The following is a 23,755-nucleotide window of genomic DNA, read 5'->3' on the forward strand; positions in this document are numbered from 1 at the left end:
TAAAGATTGACTGATATCGCTTATTTAAGATGGAGAAACAATATGATGAATCAGTCGAAAAGGAACGTAGCTATTCCATGACTACGACAGATGAGTTTAAATGCAGAGATCGTGAATCACTTTCGGACTGTAGTTTGGAAACCAACCACAACGCTGCAAAAACTCCCCTAATTTCCTTATGTTGTAATTCTCTTTTATCTAAAATCAACCAGTGTTTGTGTGTGTGTGTAGCGTGTTATGGCAGCCTCACTAATAACATGATTTACATTGTGCGACGTCTAGTTTTCTGCGAGAGGCCGTGGATCAGAACGTCTTAATGATAGTTTAGAACCTGACACAGACCTCGAAGTCTCGGCAGAAAACAAAACGTATGGCGATGTACAAATTGTGCTACAGCAAAAACAAATGAAGCTTCAAACAACGAGACAGGGTCACAGAGAGCGTCTCTTGCGATTTTCAGTGTAGTCCACAGTATACAATCATCCTCCTACAGTACAGGTGATAAAACCTTAAACTGGCCTCTGCAGTGGATCGAAAGCTGTATATTTAATAGGATTGTCTCACACCAAGGGCAGCAGTAGTTTGATGTGTAAATTTAGTGACAGACAGGCTATTCCGTTAGGAATGCTAGGAGGAATGCTATTCCGGTAAGCATTGCAACATCTCTCTATCCGCACTGGACCCCCACTGCAGCTATGGTAATCGTGCCAGCATTGGTGCCTAGGTGAGTTCTATATCAGAAGAAGATATTGGAGCTTTTATTGTTCATAATTTTTCTCTGTTGAATGGTACAGAATGATGATGATAACACGTTGAGCTAATACATGTGGATAGATGCGGATCTGCTTCGGGCTGTAGTATCTGTATCTGGTTTAGAGACACACCACAGTGCATGCATTTCCACCGAATGCTCAAAACACGATTCTGTTGCACTAACTCATGTCGTTCTGTTTCTACAAGTGTTGCAGGAGGTGGTCGATATGGCTATCTCCGACTTCTGCTCAGTTCTAACTTAAATTGGAACGATCACATGCGCTACGCTGTAAAAATGGGATCAATTGCAAGATGCGTGGGGTCTGACTAAAACCATGATGGAATTATACTGTAGCAGACAGGTTCGAGAAAGGTGACTCGTTTTGAGATATGAGAGTGCCAGAAATATGGATCAATAGTAGCTGTAATCATTAAAGGACTTGTCAATAGGATCCAATGCAGGCATGTGCATGGATGGAAAGACCTGATTCCAAATCATAGACTTCATTTCTAACGAATAGCGTAACACTAGAGATCTGAAAAGCTAGTGTACATTTCTTACGACCTCGATCAGTACACCATCTACTACTGCTTGTGATCCTTCTCAATCAGTCATCGCCTATAACTCAGTGGATATATCGCAGAACCTCTGACATGGTATCGAGACAGAATACATTATAAATACTACAGAAATATGTAGCAGTGTGAGGGAGCTACAGATAGTGGTTTCATACCACGTTCCTTAGCCGGATCACTTTCAAAATTCAGCGATTTTATCATGAGGTTGCATCGTGGGCTACGTATAAACAGGCTGCTGGTATGATAATATACACTCCAGCGATCACCGTCTCAGTACTTGTCTGGACAAAAAACTACCTCATTCAGAGGTAATGTCGTACCTCGATTTATGAAGCAAGTATAGCTTTTAATATAGATACTTGTGTGCACCTGTAGAACCAAGACCGCTTGTGACAGTAACATAGAGTAGTTGCTGCGATCGGGTTTTTTAACATACGAGACGATTACGGCTCCCTTTCTAAGACACAGTGGCCTCACTCATAAGAAAACTTATGAGACATGTCCACCCATAGCTGATTTTCTCTCAGTATTATTTTGTATCGTAGACAACCACTTATTGACGAAGTATTATATTTAATAGAAGTAGGGGATGCATGATAGGTACACCTTGAGCATCAGACTTATAAAGTATGTGTTTGTGTTCCGACAAGTGCAAAGGAGATGACTGTGGAATACTGTGAAAGCAGAGGGAAGAGTATGTCAGGTCATAAGAATGGTAGAGATATTTCTATTTCCAGCGCCACGGCATCCAGCAGGATGTATTTCTGATACCTCGCTCATTGTCAAATGTCATACAACTGAAACTGCAATCGTAACATTTAATTGTAAGTACAATGATAAAACGTTTATGTGACCGGTTTTCTAGGATGATTATGTCTATGTGTGGCCTTGACTGTAGATGAGTTAACTGTGCCATTCTCTAGACGGAAGAATAGAGAGCTAATACTTAGTGTTGGGCAGCTTTTGTGATCGCATGGAAATTTGAGAAGATTGAAAATGGAGGTGTGTTTGCGCTAAACGTTATTCCCTCCCATGTAGATTGTTAGGTTGACTGCTTCTGTACATTTCGCGCCTTTATTTAGTTGAGGGAACATCGATTGTGGTGTGTGCATCTAGCAGGTGAAAAACACGTTTTCTGGTTCTCTAGACATGAGAAACACATTAGTTGCCTTTGTAAATTATAGGGATGATTTGAAATCTGTTGCATCACAGACATCGGTATTTTTGAGAGGATATATCAGTTCCCTCTATTTGTTTCGAGTTCTCACGTAAAGGTCTTCACAGGCAGGCCAAGTTTCTAGTCACTCAGTGGTCTAGAGCACGTTCCATCTCGCTAAAGTTTTGGGTTTGTAAGGAAATAATTTCCAGTTTATATCTTCGGGATTATGTTGCTCGAGTGATCGGTAGGATGACGCCGTGTGTTTGATATCGAGAAGTACCGCGAAAAGTGTATAATAATATGGCAAACCACTCGAAAATACATGTGTTCTTGTAATACCCGAGTCTGGAGATGGGTGTAGATAAGTGAGCAAGCAAGCAGGTCCGGACCAGAAACAGTAACGCGTTTGTGCCAAGGGGAAGCGAGCCCAAATTTGTAGAACAGTTCTGAGAATGACTTTGATCCACTAAGGGTGCTCTGGTCACCTGTCAGCAGTGCATGACGGCCAATGTCACAGGAAATATCTAATGTTACGAGGGGTATATTTGATGCTGCCTGTCTTCGCGGTTTATATGCGAATGATTTAAAAGAAATGATTCTGTGTGGTACAGGATAGGAATTGTATCTTTACTGCATCGACACAAAACATGGTGATATGTTGCTGGGTTGGAGATCAGTTTCATGCGCTAATATTTAAGCTCCTGTCCTCAGTGGGAGAGAGATGTAATTGAGTAAGAGTCTTTCCAAATTTGATGATATGTAGGGTCACTTTGCAGGGTTTAATTGTCAGAGCAATATGGCGATCTGAGTAAAATAGTTTTCTTCCCACTGAAAGTCTTGTCTGCAGAAAGAACGGAAAGGCAGTCGGTGCTTCCACACTGGCGGCATCAAAATTCGAAGGGTAATTTCGATAAGTGCCAATCATAATTCTTGATTCATTCACACGACATCGGTCACCCTGGGATATAGGAGTCTCTACATAGCGCTGAGAATGTTTGCGTATGTTAAAAGTAGGAAGGGTAAAACGAGATGGATGGGGTGCTACGTTAGGACCATGAGGAAGAATGCATTTGAGGTTATTCTGCGCTATTTTCGTAAACAGATTCTATTAGGCAAGAATTTCCATGCATACAAGCTGAGACATCAACAAAGCAAATGTTAGCTATTTCTGGGACACTATACAATTTCCGACTTCGTGGCATTGCGTCAGCCATGCTGGGCAGTTAAGCACAGTTAGATATGTCTCACATGTCACACTAGGAACAATGCATCCTATGCTATTTGGTGACATCAGTATCCCTAAGTATCGATCTGCAAGGGTAAAACACATGTGATGCCTAGAAGTGTCTCGCATCTGGGGCCGGCATAAGCACATGTTGGATTTTTGTGATGTCTGTATAACACTTGGAGAACATTATCTGTACACCCTAAAACAGAAGCAACTTTCACCTACTCGCTGCAGGTAGCAGCGGCGTGAGAGTAGTGGCTCGAACTGGCTTGTGTGTGGTGGTGGCTCATGGTGGCGTCGGCACACTCTGCAAACAGGCCTTTGCTGCTGTCTAGTCGCATCAGCAGCAGTGCCTAGATGAACACGTATTTCGAAGGGAATTTCTTACTTGTCAAGTATGAAAGGGATGTCGCTGCCTCTTGCTTGTGGGACCTGTGGGTGGTTTGACAGCTGGCAGGCATGTCATCATGCGGAAGCTACCAGTGGCCTCCAGTGTGGTCCATTGCACAGGTGGTGGAGGGCGGTGTCTGCGTACTTTGATTGAGTGACTGTTGCATTATTTTGCTAGCAGGTATGTAAGGCTATGCTATGTGTTATTTGGACAGTTTACGAGTTGCTTTCATGCCTGCACATCAGTGTACTGCATTAATTAGGAGCAGTTAGCAGTCTGTACTGAAACTATTTCGGTAATTTAGGAGTTGTTTGCATGCCTGCAGAACGTTATTTAGAAGTAGTTTACAGATCTGTAGGCTGTGATATGCGTTATGTGGACAGTTCACAAGTACTGAGCCTGTCTCCACATCAGTGTGCTGCATTATTTAGGAGCAGTTTGCAGGTCTGTGTGCTGTGTACTGAAATTGTTTCGGTATAATAGTTTGCATGTGTGTAGGCTGTAAAATGCATTACTTTGATCGCTTATAATTAGCAAGTGTGTCTGTTGCATTATTTACGTGTAGTATGCAGATGTGCAGACTATGTATTGTGACCCCAAGCACATCAGGGTGAGTGTTTCATATCAGTATGATAAATATACTACCTCTCAAAATCTGTCCCTAAATAAATTATTCCAAAATAAATAATGTACACTCCTTCTTTACTCTCTCCAGCAGCCCAGTGCAGGCTGACTCATTTTCCCCCTAGACACTACTAGGTCAGTTGGACTCTGGACCCCATGGCAACTGTTCCAAAATAAATACACTCCTTCTTTGCTCTCTCCAGCAACCCAGAGCAGTCTGAGTCATTTTCGTGCCATTTCCTCCTCCAGGCCACCATCTTGGATTACTTCACAAGAGGGATGACAACACCCTCTGATGGCAGTATTGTGTATTAGGTCAGTTGGACTCTAGGTCTCTTGGTAGAGACACTGTCTGTGGCCATTATCCCCCATCATCTTGCATTACACCACAGATCAGACATCAGTGCTCTCTGGTGGTGGTACTGTGTACTCCGTCCAGACCTTGTGGCGAACACACCGTTTCCCGCCATCTTGGCTAATGGTACTTGCATCATCAGCTGACATCAAGGCTACCATCTTGGATTACGTAATGGATGAGAGTGCCCTCTGGCTGTGGTACTGTGTACTACGTCAGTTGGAGCCCGGACCACAGCTACACTGAATGGTGGTAGTGCCTATAATTGTTTAAATAAAGACTGGTGCATGCAAAATAATAAAGACTTATGTCCAGCATAGGCCGAGTCCTCTTCCTGCCATTTCCTAGGACAAGGTGACGATCAGGTGACTTAGGTTAATGAAAGTTGTCCAAGTGCCCTTTCTTTCATGCCATTTTCTTAGGTTAGTAGAGATATGCTAATTGACCTATCTTCTGTCCAAAATTCAAACTTCCCACCAGTTCATAGGAGTAGGTGGCAGTCGGGTGACTTATTTTAGTGGATGTTGTCCAAGTGACCTATCGTCTCGCCATTTTCTTAGGTTAGTAGAGATACATGAATTGACCTATCTTCAGGCCAAAATTCGAATGTCTCACCAGGTCATAGGTGGAGGTGGCGGCCGAGTGATTTAGGTTAGTGGAGGTAGTCCAAGTGACCTATCTTCCCACCATTTTCTTAGGTTAGTAGAGGCTGCATTATCCTGATGGAATTTGAACTTCCCACCATTTTCTGGGGCAAGTTAGGTTAGTGGAGGTAGCCCAATTGATCGATCTTCCCACCAAAATTAAAATTTACCGCCAAAACCCGGCAGCTTGAATGACGTCATCGCAGCCATCGTGGATGACATCATGTGCTGTTGCCAAGTCTAAAGGCTGCCATCATGGATGACGTTATCGCCGCCATCTTTGATACATCTGGCAACAATGCAAAGTGTACTCATACCTCCTTGCCCCAATACTGTGGTGGAGATGGACAGAACGAGGGGTAGGAGGAGATGGGAGGTGGAGAAAATGGGCAAAGAGAGGAAAAGATATGTACATTATGTGTAACATACACATATGCAAGAGTAGCTGTGAGGGTAAGGATGATAATATGACAGAAAATTTAACATTGATAACTAGTATGCGAATAGGATTATGTATAAAACCTGCTTGCAGCTTTGATGGCTCGAGAGATTCGGAGACGCACACTATACGCAAGGCTATTTATACTAGAATAGTGTAAGTAGTGTAATTAGTGATAATATCCATAGAAAATGCAAATGTAGCTGTAGGTCTAGAAAATTTTCTCACTGTGCAGGCAGTGCTCGAGATGTACCGAGATACCCACAAGACCAAAGAGCATCAATAGAATTCCATATGATTTGAAAATTATTATAAGCAACTGTTAACGCACACTTTGTTTTGTTTTTCATTAATTATTTTGTTTCGTTTCAATTTACTCTTTACAAACTGTGATATCCCTTTCTACACCTTTTGTTAAGTTATAATGATAAACTAATGATTTGAGCATTACGTTATAGTCTTTTGTGGCATTCCGTAGTTCTGTTAATCTGATTTGAAGTCACCCTTGTCCCATCTTGCTGCTGACTGTCCGCGAAGATCATGTTCACCACATGTACGTGATGAATGACTTCGCTGCGTCAATAGGATTTTCCACGTAGGTAATGCACCTTGACGTCCGGCTAGGAGTAATCAAAAAGGGCTGGAAGAGTGTGATCTTGACTCGCAAGTACTTTCCTGGTCTTCAATGTATTTAATTTTAACTCTTTTGTACATCTGCAGAGCGTGCCCCTCTTCATGTCGTCTGTCCGAATCCTCCCGCATAATCCTGTAGTAGGTGTGGGATGCATTATAGAAAGCATGTCTCCTTATGTTTATCAGTTCCTGTCCGAGCTACCTCAGAGTCATCTAACTGAGGCTAGTGCAGAGAATGGCGGCAGCTGTAGATACTACCTGGTAGCCATAATCAAGTAGTGTAACAGTATTTTCATGTTCAGCGATGAAAATAAACCTGGCCGTATTAGAGTTTACTAACTGGAGAACCCTTTCTTCAAGTTGCACTTCTCGTTACTCCTGAAAATCTGTACCCTTGAACAGCAGATGGGTGGCAAACTTGCCAGAATTCTCAGGTACGTTACTGAAAAGGACGTTCTAGGAACTAAGCTGTAACACAGAAGTGACATTTGTAGGTAACGCTGTCTATTCATGATAAGGATCACGTAAGCCCGTCTTATGTTTGTGTAATTCGACAGAGATTTTCCTGCACATTTCACTAATAACAGACTAACACAGATGACGTTAGTAAAGTTTTTATTCGTCTTCCAGATAACACCGTTCTTAGAACCGACAGTTCCTGCTGACGGCATATAATATTTCAGCGTATTGTTCCTAGAGGTGTGACGTTACTCATTATCTATTTCTGTCCTTCCGTGGATGACACATCTAATCTGTTTTAGCCACATTGTATCTCCAAGGTTGTGGTGGCATTGATAGAATCACCGGTGTATCATTTGAATGAAATGCAAAGCACGCAGGCATATAAGATTCCAGAACATTCTGGAAACTGATTTCTCGTACCAACGTTGTGACAGTCAAGTGCCATCGACAATGAGTTCGTGGTTCTGCGCTGGGGCTCGTTTGAAGATCAATGGGGGTCGCATGGGAGAGCATGGTCGGGCGAACACGTAGCGCCGTCGAGGGCACCTGATAAACACATTACGTTTCGAAACGCGTTTATTATATTTTTAAAATAGTATCGGAACAGCTATGTTGACGAGTAATCAAGGATGTAACTTCGTTTCGTTAAACATTACAAACATGTACTATTTTCATCAAACAAACGTGTAGTGATACATCCTCAGAAGCCATTGTTATAATAATAAGCAACCTCTCTTCATTAGACGACAGTATATTTTATGAGGGCGAGGGGAACCTAAATATTTTTAGGTGAAAACGCGAAACGTGAAAACCAGCAGAGACAGACTTCCAGACAGTAAAAACAGATATGTGTGGCTAAGATACGAATGATTATTAGACTCTGTGTGAATGATTAGGGATGTGATGAAATATGCAACAAAACTGGGCAAAACTGGAGGTCATTCCTTATAATTTCCTGAAATTGACGTCAATATCAAGATCTTCAGTAAGCATACATAACGCAGGTTAGTTAGCCATACACATGGAAATATTTGCTGTCATATGTGATTCGGATCTATCATCCCGCTCTTACGTCCAGCTGTCCCATTTTCCAGGGCGGTCTCTCTTTTGTATTCTTACTTACTCATATTGTTGAATGAGAGTGCTTCCAAAAACTAAGACTTCATTCACTCAGTCAATCAACCTAATTACGTATTCACCTTTGGAACCAGTCCAACAGAAGTCGTGAAACCTCAAGTCCTTCAAGTTTTAGACAGAGATTACGGCCGGCCGGAGTGGCCGAGCGGTTCTAGGCGCTTCAGTCTGGATCTGCGCGACCCCTACGGTCAAAGGTTCGAATCCTGCCTCGGGCATGGATGTGTGTGATGTTCTTAGGTTAGTTAGGTTTAAGTAGTTCTAAGTTCTAGGGGACTGATGACCTCAGCTGTTAAGTCCCATAGTGCTCAGAGATATTTGAAGCAGAGATTACGACCATTTCTCTATAAAATTCTTCTTGCACGTTATTTAGAAGTCAGAAAACTGAAAACGAGAGTTCTAAAATGCAAATGCGATTAAAAAAACATCGAAGCTAATAAAAAGTTTACAAAGAAGTAGAAAAACTAAACTCACAAGACGGGAAACACCTACACCTGAAAAAAGTACATCATCGCAATCCAGAACACGAAAATATTCCTGGTGGACAGAAAAATGTGGTCATCTTATAGAGCATGGAGAACAATTATGGCGTAATTGGTTATGTAACAAAAACCGAAACATCGTACAAGATCTCAGTGACGGTGTGAAAGTACTTATAACATCTCTAAGAGAATCCCCAAACAAAGAGAACACGAAAAATTATGCGAAATGTAAGAAGAAATAAAGAAAAGCAGTTCAATAAATTTCTACAAGACATTCTAACTGAACAAATGGTCCTCGCTGTCGCCCTAATCCGGAAACAAAGAAGGGGAAACAGGGCACTCTAGTGGCAGAAACGGTTAAATCCTTACAGAGGACTTTTTTATGGTACCGTACAGAGAAATATAACAAATGTCTCTTTCATGCCTCTTTCCATCAGAAGCGAGATTCAGAACCATCGAACATACGGAAACAAAACAAAAAAAGACCGACTCAAACAACTATCGTAAAATCAGTGAAATAGAAAGCCCTGTTCAACCGACCAGAACCAAAACTAGAGTCTAACACTGGTGAATACCAGACCCAACATAAAGAGAGGTTCACCAGCAAGCAAATTTAGCCATTCTTATTCCAGGTAGTTACCGCGTTAATAAAAAAATCTAGAGCAATTAAAATGTCACTAGAGCACAACACAGCCTTCTCCAGATTGCACATTATGCTAAGCTAATAGATAACGTCCTTTTTACTTCACTATCTCGTCAACCACACGCCTCCTTCCGAACACTCACTACCACACGCACTTCACCTAGAAGACTAATTAAGGCCTATAATGGGCACGATACGGCATGTCATTCGTATACAGGCAAAACTTTAGGTCCGGTTAGGTAAGAGCTCTCAGTGCTCCAAGGATCACAGCACCACAAGAGAACGACTTTAAGAGCACTAGTCGAGTAAAAGTTTCTTGCGTAACTTCGTTCCAAATGTTCACGCGATGCAATTCTGTTCCGAGTGAGGGTTCGGAAACGAGACAGTAAGGACCAGCATTGATCTCCTGCATCTATTACTCCCTCACAGCAAAGCGAGTTTCAACCACCATTCGGGCCATACACTAGCGGGATGATAATTAAATCAAGACCCTAAGCTGTCGACAGGCGTAGAAATACATCAACAGGACAGTTGAATCTTACCGAGTCCCGTAAGAGTTTGGGCAATGCGTGAGCATCCAACGCAGAAGAATGTGGTCAATGGCCGGTTAGCCTTAACTATATGAAGATGGTATCTGTTCTTTCGGACACTGTCTACTGTGAGCAATGAGTGTAATGGGCAGGGGCAGTACGAATGGAGTGTGTGGACATTAAGTTGGGAATGTGGATCTCACGAGGAGCGTGCAAGGGGTAAATCCCTGTAGTCGCTCTATCCTATGTGCCCTCGGTGGCTCATATGGATGTAGCGTCTGCCATATAAGCAGGAGATCCCGGGTTCGAGTCCTGGTCGGGGCACACATTTTCAACTATCCCCGTTGAGGTATATCAACGACTGTCGACAGCTTAGGGTCTTGATTTAATTATCATTTCATTCTAAGACAGCTGCATGGACACCGATGGTATCTGTTCCTTCGGACGTGTCCGAAAGAACAGAGACCATCTTCATATACACCAACGGTTCTTACACCAGTATGAGCGTCTGTCAGTTGCAATAGTTGCGTGGATTCATTGCAGAACAATGCAGTATCAATGTAGATGTAGATGTAGATGTAGATGAACAGAAAGTTTACCACAGCCAGTAAACCGGCATAGCTCCACAGGATGGCAAAATAATTTCATGTGACTCAGTGGTCGGGTGCAAGTCCCTATTGTACGGCAATTCGATGACCTGCGTGCCCAAAACTTACCCCCGTAAACCAGTCGGGGAAAGGGGACCTATAGTTTAACGTGGAATTGGAGCCACGTGTCGTTCCTGCCGACTCCTCACTAAGATTGTTCATATTTTAAAAATATCTGGAGTCTGATATACCGATACTTAAAAAAGAACCATTATCGGCTCTCAATATATCGAAACGTGTACTGACATACCGATAATCGACAGAAAAAATATCGACCTACATGTCTATAAAAATATCGGCTGCCAATTGTAAATATACTGCCTGTATTAGAGGTGTCATTTTAAGTACTGGTTTATTATTAGATATTCTGCCTCTATGAACCAAGGATCTTGCCGTTGGTGGGGAGGCTTGCGTGCCTCAACGATACAGATAGCCGTACTGTAGGTGCAACCACAACCGAGGGGTATTTGTTGAGAGGCCAGACAAACGTGTGGTTCCTGAAGAGGGGCAGCAGCCTTTTCAGTAGTTACAGAGGTAACAGTCTGGATGATTGACTGATCTGGCCTTCTAACGCTAACCAAACCGGCCTTGCTGTGGTGGTACTGTGAACGGCTGAAAGCAAGGGGAAACTACAGTCGTAATTTTTCCCGAGGGCATGCAGCTTTACCGTATAATTAAATGATGATGGCGTCCTCTTGGGTAAAATATTCCGGAGGTAAAATAGTCCCCCATTCGAATCTCCGGGCGGGGTCTACTCAGCAGGACGTCGTTATCAGGAGAAAGAAAACTGGCGTTCTACTGATCGGAGCGTGGAATGTCAGATCCCTTAATCGGGCAGGTAGAAAATTTAAAAAGGGAAAAGGATTGGTATAAGTTAGATATAGTAGGAATTAGTGAAGTTCGGTGGCAGGAGGAACAAGACTTCTGGTCAGGTGAATACAGGGTTATAAATACAAAATCAAATAGGGGTAATGCTGGAGTAGCTTTAATAATGAATAAAAATAGGAATGGGGGTAGGCTACTACAAACGGCATAGTGAACGCATTATTGTGGCCAAGATAGACACGAAGCCCACACCTACCGCAGTAGTACAAGTTTATATGCCAACTAGCTCTGCAGATGACGAAAAGATAGATGAATTGTATGATAAGATAAAAGAAATTATTCAGGTAATGAAAGAAGACTATAATGTAATTGTCATGGGTGACTGGAATTCGATAGTAGGAAAAGGAAGAGAAGGAAAAGTAGTAGGTGAATATGGAATGGGGGTAAAAAATGAAAGAGGAAGCCGCTTGGTAGAATTCTGCACAGTAGAAATACTGGAACACGTGAGGCAATACTGATCCTACGACTTATCTTAGAAGATAGATTAAGGAAAGGCAAACCCACGTTTCTAGCATTTTTAGACTTAGAGAAAGCTTTTGACAATGTTGACTGGAATACTCTCTTTCAAATTCTGAAGGTAGCAGTGGTAAAATACGGCCAGCGACAGGCTATTTACAATTTGTACAAAAACCAGATAGCAGTTATAAGAGTCGAGGGGTATGAAAAGAAAGCAGTGATTGGGAAGGGAGTAAGACAGGGTTGTAGCCTATCCCTGATGTTATTCAATCTGTATATTGAGCAAGCAGTAAAGGAAACAAAAGACAAATTCGAAGTAGAAATTAAAATCCATGGAGAAGAAATAAAAACTTTGAGGTTCGCCGATGACATCTTAATTCTGTCAGAGACAGCAAAGGACCTGTAAGAGCAGTTGGACAGAATGGACAGTGTCTTGAGAATATAAGATGAACATCAACAAAAGCAAAACGAGGATAATGGAATGTAGTCGAATTAAGTCGGGTGATGCTGAGGGAAATAGATTAGGAAATGAAACACTTAAAGTAGTAAAGGAGTTTTGCTATTTGAGGAGCAAAATAACTGATGATGGTCGAAGTAGAGAGAATATAAATTGTAGACTAGCAGTGGCAAGGAAATCGTTTCTGAAGACGAGAAATTTGTTAACATCGAGTATAAATTTAAGTGTCAGGAAGTCGTTTCTGAAAGTATTTGTATGGAAGTGAAACATGGACGATAAGTAGTTTAGGCAAGAAGAGAATAGAAGCTTTCGAAATGTGGTGCTACAGAAGAATGCTGAAGATTAGATGGGTAGATCATATAACTAATGAGGAGGTATTGAATAGAATTGGGGAGAAGAGGAGTTTGTGGCACAACTAGACTAGAAGAAGGGATCGGTTGGTAGGACATGTTCTGAGACATCAAGGGATCACCAATTTAGTACTGGAGGGCAGCATGGAGGCTAAAAATCGTAGAGGGAGACCTAGAGATGAATACACTAAGCAGATTCAGAAGGATGTAGGCTGCAGTACGTACTGGGAGATGAAGCAGCTTGCACAGGATAGAGTAGCATAGAAAGCTGCATCAAACCAGTCTCTGGACTGAAGACCGCAACAACAACATTCTGTACAACAACAAGCTAGTAGCCTGGCTACCCCTATTAGAGCAAGAATTGAAAGGAAAACGATGCACGTTAATACTTGACGTTAACCATTTTGCCAACAATGGCAACTGCATATAAATGGCACAAAAAAAGGTGCCCAATGGTTCTGTCGTTCTGTTTCGTCATATATTGGATTTGTCTGGCACACTTCACGTAGACTTCATTTCTGCCAACGTCAGCGTCCTAGCAACTGTAGTGTCAAAATTGTGTGGTGAAGCTAAACATTGCAGTTTCTGTAGGTAGCACCGAGCGCAAATTACGTAAGCATTTCCCCTCACACGTCTCCGCCCATTGCGTAGACCAGTCCTGTCATTTAGATTTTTGTTCATCATTTTCAGCAACTGTTTTTGAAGAATTGGTTCAAATGGCTGTGAGCACTATGGAACTTCTGAGGTCATCAGTCCCCTAGAACTTAGAAATACTTAAACCTAACTAACCTAAGGACATCACACACATCCATGCCCGAGGCAGGATTCGAACCTGCGACCGTAGCAGTCACGCGGCTCCAGACTGTAGCGCCTAGAACCGCTCGGCCACTTCGGCCGGCTTTTGAAGAAATCCGATGTTTTTTAACATAACTGGTGCGCTGTTTCTTCACATTGGAAATTATGTTATTCCATTCACACCCCCATCCCCCAATGCAATCGGACTTCTTTTTTTGCGTCACAAAATCTTGCTTTACATAGTCAAAGAAAAAGTTTGGGCGTGATGAAAGCTCAAAAAGTAGCAAGACTCATTGACAGAGTGATAGTCAAATTATGCTCTACTACAATTTCAAATTCAACTTCAAATATTTACCGAAAATTGTGAAAAAAAATAATATAAAATAAAAATATCGGCATTCGATATTGCCATTTTGATATCGATATGCCAGTGGATAAGTAATCGCCAGTACGTATCCCTAATCTTTTTAAAAATATCCATATTTTATCAACAGCCCTACTCCTCGCGTCTAGATCAAAGTCAGATTGAAAATTTGTGTGATCCGATGGGGGTTCCCCGGGGACTGGATGTTTGTATTGTCCTCATCATTTCATCATCATCATCATCATCATCATTCGTGGCAGCGGCTAGATTGGACCGTGAAAAAAATTGGACTGCGTAAAAATTTGGACTTTGTACGGGCACTGATGACCGCGCAGTTGAGCGCCCCACAAAGCATACATCATCGTCATCATCGAACTGGGTTCAATCAAACGACCTTACGGTTTCCAGGCAGGCGCTCCACCATTAGACCACAATATCCGACCACAGGTGGTGGATGATCTTTGTTAAGAAGCACTTTCGATCGCCCCGTGACATTGGCGTTGAGACGAAGTAACAAACATTCAACGAAAAAGGCACTGCGCTACACCATCTCCGCAAAGTCCTAAGATTACCTCTTCCGTACAGCCGTGTTCCGTCCTAGCTCTTTCCGCGGCTTACGCAGCCGCCGGAGTTAGCATTGGGTTGCAAAGGACAGGTGGTGATTTGGTGTCCGATGAGCGCAGATAGCGGCCTGCCAGCTGCGGCGTTAGGCGGCGGCAGCGGTTCCGCTCGTGGGGCGCCCGCATGCGTGCGCACGCGCGATAAGATAGGCTCACAGCCGCCGCCGCAGCAGCAGCTCGCACGGGCGTCGAGCGGCCGCTGGGATGGGCTAAACGCTCTGTTAAAGCGGAGTCACACGTGACGGAACATTACCGTCACGTCCGTCACGTCAAAAAGATTCTCCTCTGTAGTTCAAATGGTGACATTCACACATGCCGTCAACTGAACATCTTCGACACTTCACGTCACGTCAGCATCACGTCAAGATTTCTCGGGAGGAAATTTTAGACGGCCCACAGTGTAGCCTACTTGGCGAGCAACTGTTACATTAAGTACACAGTGTGAACTAATAGGAAAGAATTTGCCATTGACTGCTATTGCCACAGAGGTCTTCATATGTACTGGAAGACAATACTAAGCTAAAATATTTTATTTTGTACACTGAAGGAATACATTGCGAAATAAACGATACGCACCTTGTTCAATGTGCCTTACTCGCACTTTTTCCAGTGGAATAAGCGATAGAAAGACCGGGAGCAAAGCTGATGCGGCACGCAGAATTTTAAAACAGGATTCGTAATAAATTAACGACGAATAGCAGGTAGCAGAAACAGATGTAAACGTAGCTCAAGTACGCTAAAACGGCCAATCTAGACGTACCGTAGCCGAACCATCAGCTTCTTTCGACGTGGTATTTGATTCCTAAATCTTTTATTTCTCTTCGTAATTTTTATTTGCATTTTATGTAACATGTAAAAAAATGTTATTTAGAAATTTTGAAATATTTATAGAATGATGACTCCTCTTCCAGCTCCTTCTAAAGAGTGTGAAACTATCCTTCACAGTCTCGATTTTTTTAACATTTTTCTAACGGAGATTCTTTTTGCTCTCTATCCCTCATCATCATATGCAATCATTGCAAACTGCTTTAAATTAATAACAATTTGTCCATTTTATTTGGACTGTTGAGCTCCGTGGCCGTGGATAATGATACTTTACTATAAAAATACAGCGACCAGCCACTTTTTAATGCGTTTTTATTTATGCCAATATGCATTTCGGGTTTGCAACCATCTTCAGCTGGCAAATTACATGTATCTTCAGTTTCTACAGTGGTAAAATATCGACAGCAGTTTGGATGCTGCAGCTGACCTGTGCGAAAGCAACGATTCCAATCATTTACTTCAAGAAGAACATCAAGTAACAGACATATCCCATAACCTATAAGTTCTCCACCTAGCCAACAAAGGAAAAAAAATGAACCTCCTTGAAGAAATCGAAATTTATTCACATAAACATGCATCCCCTTCTGACATACTTAACGACCAAACACAGTTACCAAACCGAAATTTTCTGAAAAACTTCCACAGTCTACTTATCAAACCACTTACTAAGCACAATCAAGAAATAACATAATCTAATATAAATCCAGCAAATGCATGTACTAATATGCAACATAAAAATCTTAATTCTATCTTTGTTATGTTGTAAAAGTATGAATTACTGCTTTGTATAAATGTGTTATGTTAGTTTATTTACCTTCAATACTGCCTAAGCAACCAAAAAAAAAATTAAATTGTATGCATCGTACTTAGAATACTTCTATTACCCAAGTCAATGTTTAGTAAACATTAGCTTAGCTAGAACCTCAAAACTTTCGTAAAATATAACTCTGTCCATAGATAAACTGCTTGTATGTGAACAAAAACTGTCAGTCTACAACATGGCGGACAACGCAGAGCGCCTGTGTAAAATACGTGACAAAAAGTGTTTGTGCTGTTGCAAAAAAGAAGAAAAGCCAAGAAAAAACAAGGAGAGGAGAATGTAAGTAAAATGAACAACTGATAGTGCGTAACTTTAAACTCGCGAAATTGAAATAAATGATTGGAATCGTTGCTTTTGCACAGGCCAACTGCAGCATCATAATTGCTGTCGATATTGTACCACTGTAGAAATTGAAGATGCATGTAATTTGCCAGCTGAAGATGGGTGCAAATCCGAAATGCATATTGGCATAAATAAAACGCAATAAAAAAAGTGGCTGGTCGCTGTATTTTTATAGTAAAGTATGCTTTAAATTAAATTTCGGCGTTTTATGACGATCTACCATTAACTACGAAATAGCGCCTCTGGTGAGTATTTTATGAACCAACTGGAACGTCACGACGTTCTTTCGACGTTGACGTGATGTGTAGTGTGAATGCTCAGGAATTCCTCTGACCGTCGACGTTCAAAAACGTGACTCTTACGTGAAGTTGATACTCCGGAAAGTGTGAATCCACCTTTACGGACACCAGTCACTCATCACTCATTCGTGAAAGGTGTCTACACTGCCCCTCTGGATCTATGTACTAGCGTTCAGGAGTTGATAATAATCGGACTAAGACGGAAAATGAAAGCGAAATGGTCAGCTACGGCTGTAAACGACTGCCAGGCCAACTTCTCTGCAGTTCACATTCAAGCTCCTGGCAAACGCGTCACCGGACCACTTTCAAACCCTCTGCTCCACTCTTGAATAGCACGTGAAATAAACCAACAGGTAGCTCCTCCACTGTGGCCGGCCGGTGCGGCCGAGCGGTTCTAGGCGCTTCAGTCTGGAACCGCGCGACCGGTATGGTTGCAGATTCGAATCCTGCCTCGGGCATGGATGTGTGTGATCTCCTTAGGTTATTTAGGTTTAAGTAGTTCTAAGTTCTAGGGGACTCAAGACCTCAGATGTTAAGTCCCATAGTGCTCAGAGTCATTTGAACCTCCACTGTGAGTTCCGATTTCTCTTATATTACTCCTATAGCAGTTTCTGCTCTATTCATTTATTTTACTTTAAGTCCCCAGAATTAAAAGCAGCCTTAAATGTAACAAAAAACAGAAAAACTGCCGGCCTAATTGGCATTAATGCTGAATTAATCGAGTATAGAGGAACTACTCAATAATTTTACTTTCTCCATTTTTTAAATATTTGTTGGAAGACCTGTTCTGTACCTGATAAATGGAACACGGATAAAGTAATTTCTATACTTAAAAAGGCGATAGGAAATTGCAGAGGCATAAATTTACTAAATGCAGGATATAAAATTTAGGGGAAAATTCTTAATTAAAGGCTACAAACCATCGATTATCCAATAATCTCAGACGAGCAATGAGGCTCCAGAAAGGACCGTTCGTATAATGATTATTTATTTATAGTAAGACATATTAGCGAAAAACGTCGGGAATTTGCTTAGAAACGCATTTAGCATTTATTGATTTTGAAAAAGCCTTTGATGTCGTGACCCCTTTTGTCGAAAATACTGGAAGTAAAAATGTTTTCCTAAACATCGTATTAATATCATAAAGGTTCTCTATATAAATACAAAGATAGTTATAACTTCATGTTCTAAAATGTCACATGAAATTTTAATAAATCAAGGTACTCAACAAGGATGCAGTCCATGACCCATTTCCTTTAATTTATATATATATATATATATATATATATATATATATATATATATATATATATAAATGTGTGTGTGTGTGTGTGTGTGTGTGTGTGTGTGTGTGTGTGTGTGTGAAGTGGAAAGATGAGATACACTGAGAAATCAAAGTAGGACGTAGCGTACCAATAAATTGTTTTTGTATGCTGATAACTAAATAATTATACAGGGAACAAAAGATAATTTACAGTGAGCAGTATATAGACTGCGCCAAAACGCAATAAATTACAACTTAACTATATATGAAAATAAGACAAAGATAACGGCTTTCAAAGGAAAGAATCCAGTCAGATCGAAAATAATAATAAATGAGAAAATCTTAGAACAAGTATTCCACTTCATTTGTATTGGATGTGATATTAGTTTTAACTATGACAAAGACATTGAGAAGAAAGTTAATAAATATAAAAATATCTGCGAACAATTGGAACAACTTTTAGAAGAAAACAGAAAAAGCAACACAAACTTTATAAAGGTATGGCTGTACCAACTCTTGTAATGGTTGCGAATCATGGATAGTAGCAACGAAAGAAAAATCACGAATAGAAGCAGCAGATGAAGTTCATCAGATATGTAATAAAATGGGTAAAATAGGGATGAAACAATAAGATCAGATTTAAAAATCTTCTCAGTTAATGACAAGATAGGAGAGAACGGAATTAAATGGAAGGATCATGTTGATAAAATGACAGTTAATAGATTGCGAAAAAAGATTATGAATTAGCGGTCGACTGGAAAGAGAGAAGCAGGTAGTCATCGAAAGAGAAGGATGAATGTCCACGACTTAGATCATACAGGATAATAAAAATAATAGCATAATTCTACAAGGCACTGCTGATTTTCTGTTAGGTGGGTCGTATGCTCCAGGATTCCGCTCTCTTGATGGTCCTATCACTTGCTTCTGTGGTGCAAAGATCGGGCAGGTTTTCTGCAGAATAGAAGATGTTGTGGATCCTACAGGCCACCACATTCACAGACCATGAGGCCCCACTTCTTGAGATTCACCTTGCATCGTGATACTCCTGTCCTGAATCGGTTTAGTACTTTCCCCGCCACATACGTTAGATGACAGCCCACAGCAAATTCCTTGAGGTCTGCCCAACCCCTTCGATTAATGAATTCCACCACCGCTCTATTTCGTGAGTTCCGTGTGCTGATGGAATTGCTGGTTCTCTGTGCATGAAGCTCCTCCTTAACCTCGGCTTAGGTTTTTGTTGTTCACATCCAGACATTTCTTCCTTTGTAGGTGGCTGTCAACAAAATATTTTCGCGTTTGGTCAAGAATGCTGGTGATTAAAATTTCGAGAAAAGATATCGCCGCGACAAAAAACACTTTCTTTTTTCAATGTGTGTCACGCCAATTCACTTATCGTATTCCTGATCCTCTCTTTCCTTTTTCGCGATAATACGGAACGACTTGCCCTTCTATGAGCTTTTTCGATATCTTTCGTCGATCCTATTTAGTAAGGATTCAACAACGAGTGGTAATACAGCAGAGGAGGACGGACAAGCTTACCGTAGACAGTCTCTTTACAATATCTGTTGAATCTTCCAAGTGTTCTGCCACTCATGTGGATGACCTCACACTTTTTATTTTTTAAATCCAATTGCCGCTTTTCTCACCATACAGATAAATTGTCTAAATCGTTTTGCAATTGGTTTTGATCTTCTGGTGGCTTTACTAGACGGTAAACGGCAACGACGTCTACAAACAATCTAAGACGTCAGCTGAAATTGTCTCCTAAATCGTTTACATAGGTCAGCAACAGCAGAGGGCATGTAACACATCCGTGAGGAACGCCAGAAAGCACTTTCGTTTTACTCGATGACTTTCCATAAATTATTACGGACTGTGATCTTTCTGACTGTGACGATACTTTATAGGCAAAGAATTTTATAAGAAGCCAATTGTGAGGAACAATATCAAAAGCCTTCTCGAAATCTAAAAATTCAAAATCAATCTGAGACCCCTTGTCTGTAAAACTCCTTATTTCGTGTGAATAAAAAGCCACTTGCGTTTCAGAAGAACAGTATTTTCAAATTCCATGCTATGTGTCAATAGATCATTTTCTTCCAAGTAATAAGCATAAAACAACACAACAACGGAAGATATTAGGATACATTGGCGTAAATTTTGCATGACTGAAAATCTGAAATCAGATCATCATCATCATCATCATGTCTAAACGCTTTTCCTTATCTTTTCGATCACTCTTCTCTATATTGTGCTGTGCTTTTCACGATAATTTTCACACTTTGTTATTCCCCAAAAGATTCTGTTTCTTTCGTTCTTGATCTCCCCTTGGTATTCTTTGCCTAATTTTTTTCCTTCGAATAAGTCTGTTAAAGACTTATCATTTCTCAATAAGTGTCCAAGAAATTTCTTTTAAAAAAAATGGCTCTGAGCACTATGGGACTCAACTGCTGTGGTCATAAGTCCCCTAGAACTTAGAACTACTTAAACCTAACTAACCTAAGGACAGCACACAACACCCAGCCATCACGAGGCAGAGAAAATCCCTGACCCCGCCGGGAATCGAACCCGGGAACCCGGGCGTGGGAAGCGAGAACGCTACCGCACGACCACGAGATGCGGGCGAAATTTCTTTTTCCTTTGGTTTATAGCTGTTATGAGATTTCTCTGCTCATTTATCTCTATCAGATCATTTTCATTGGTTTTTCTTTCTGTCCATCTGGTTTTCATCAGCCGTCTATAAAACCGCATTTCCATTGCTCCTGAGTACTTTTTGTCTGTCTACGATTATTCAGCTTTCACAACCAGACACAAGTACAGTCCAAATGAATGGTTTGACGAATTTCCTTTCTTTCTTTCTTTTTTTGGAATGTTGCCATCATTAAAAAGTATTTATCCATTGAAAATTTTGTTCTGATTTCCATGTTCCCAGTAGCAAAGGTTCCAAAAAACAGAAATTCATAAACTTCTTCCATCACTGCTTTCAATTTTGATGTTAAACGAGCTTCTCATTTTTTATTTGCTTATTATCATAATTTAGGTATTTTTACACTTGTTTTAAGTTCAAATCCTTTCGTAACTGCTGCATATTTAAAAAATAAATTCTGCATATGTTTCTTACTATCATCCGTCCGAAAATCTTGTGTAGTGAATGATAATTCCCTTCACTTAAACTTTAGATGTCTTTTATAGCTCTTTCGATGAAGAGGTTAAGCAGATAAGGCCATAATCAGGGTCTTTGTCTTCCGCTTTTCCTATTTTTCCTTCAATTGTCCTCCATTGATCTCTATCCTTATACTTTAGATTTCGTATCTGTTTAATACTATTTTTCTATCTTGCTACTTTTAGTGTATTTATTTCAAGAGAGTGAAGAATTTTTTCAGTTACTTCTTTCAAATATATTTTCTAGTTCAAGGTAGGCGACGTTAATATTCCATAATTAGAACCTTCTTTCAAGCAAACTCTTGAGCGCTTTTATGTCTCTTTAGTCCGTGCATTTAGCCTAAAACCAAACTGATGGTCCCCAAGTTCTACTTCTACTTCGCTTTTTACATAATTTTTAATTACGGAAATCAGTATTGTTTCTTCATTTTAAAGTTTGTTTCATCGTTCTGTATTTGTAGCAATCTGTTGTACCACATTTTTTAATGAGGGTGTATTGTTCTACTTTCTACAAAATCATTTGCAAGAGACCCCTAGTCATAGCAACAGTTTATAATTTTGGAAGGTTCATCTTATAGTTTTCTTCTCAATTCCTCCTGCGCACACAAGGCCGTAAATCTGGACCTGTACTTAGTTTGGCCTTACCTCTTTCAGCGCTGCATCAGATTCCATTTCAATTTGCTAGTATTCTTTTCTCTCGTCTATGCACCCTTCTTCGATGGAGATATATATTCGTTTGTAAGGATACTCAATTCATTTCTTATGCCTGTTGGCAATTTTGTTTGCATTTAGTAATAGGTTTTCATGTTCAGGTCTGGAACAATAATTTTTTAATGTTTCTTGATGCTCGTCACTCGTTCCACTTTTTATGTATGTTTCCATGCCACTGCAAACATCATTCATCCACTTTTCTTTGTTGTTGTTGTGATCCATCTAGCCGTTTCCTACGCCTGGGGGCCATGATGAATGATGTTCCTCGATGGACTCATGGTCTTTGCTCTCGTCGTCAGCTCTTCCTGGGTCACTTCTGCGCCTTCTTTGATATTCACTATCCACTTTTATCTTTGTTTCCCTCTACATCTTCGACCTTCTGTTCTTCCGACGATTACATCTATTTCTAGTGAGTGTTCCTAGTAAGTCTTGCTCTCATGATATGCCCAAAGTACCTTAGCGTCTCTGAATTTTTGTAGATACTATTCTTTGCGATTCTGCATCTTTCTTGACCTTCTATAATGTCTCGTTTTCTGTATTTATTTATTTCTTGAATTAAGTTTGTTATATTATCTATCATCCACGGATTACGATGTTCTGTTTGTTTTCCCCAGTACTTCGTCTACAGTTCTGTCACAATTTACTACATTTTATTCCATTACGTTAAGATACAACTACTATTAGGGTGTTTGTACTTTTGCGTGTTCTCTGCTTACAGATAGTTCCTTTAATTTTTTCAGTATTCCACTCGGAAATCGATAACGTTTGGTTTTTTGTGGTTGGTTTTTGGCATTTTTATTTCGTTCAGCCTTCCATATTTCGGTTCCGTTTTCATCCATCCTTGGATAGAGTGGTTTTGTTTCATCAACAAAATCACTTCATCGTGATTTGTTCATTACTTTATTCTATTTGTTATTCAACACATTTTGAGAAGAATACATCTCAAAAATCTGTGTAGTACGTCTGTTACGTGTTGTCAACTTGCAATAATGACTTAGCTGTAGTAGTTCTGACTCTTTTGATGTACCGTATCGAAATGAGCAACGCATGTGTCACGTTTATTCAGATAATAACCCTGTATTTTATAGTTTTGCCAAGGTCAAAGACATAATGTTACATTATTTAACTCACATAAATTAACATGTTAAGACACACATTTCTGAGTATATAAGCAAAAAGAATAACGTGTTGTAAGCAAAACCTGTGAAACCATTACCGTAGTACTACGAAAAAAAAAAAACTGAAGATAAGTGTCTGATTTTCTTGTGTGGGTAGATGAATTTCCTTTCCAAATTTCTCTATGATTTCATTAACAGCTTGCTCAATGTCCAGTTTGAAATAATAGGGGTAGACAAAAACCCTGTCTCAATCCTTTCTCAGCCACTGCTTCCCTTTCATATCCTACGGCTCTTATAACTGCAGTCTGATACCTGCAAAAATTGTTGATAACCTTCTGCTCTCTGCGTTTATCAATGCTACCTTCAGAACTTCAAACAAGATATCTCAATCAATGTTTTCAAAAGCGCCCTCTATATCCAAAAATGGGTAGGTTTGTCTTTTTACATTCTATTCTGTTCTATAAGTCGTATGGTCAGTATTGCCTAGCGTGTTCCAACATTTATTCGGAAGTTAAACTAATCTTCCCCGGTGTCGGCTTCTACCATTTCTCCCATTTCTCTGTAAATAATCTATGTCGGTATTCTTT

This window comes from Schistocerca piceifrons, chromosome 4, assembly GCF_021461385.2.
Source record: "Schistocerca piceifrons isolate TAMUIC-IGC-003096 chromosome 4, iqSchPice1.1, whole genome shotgun sequence".
Classification (NCBI taxonomy): Eukaryota; Metazoa; Arthropoda; class Insecta; order Orthoptera; family Acrididae; genus Schistocerca; species Schistocerca piceifrons.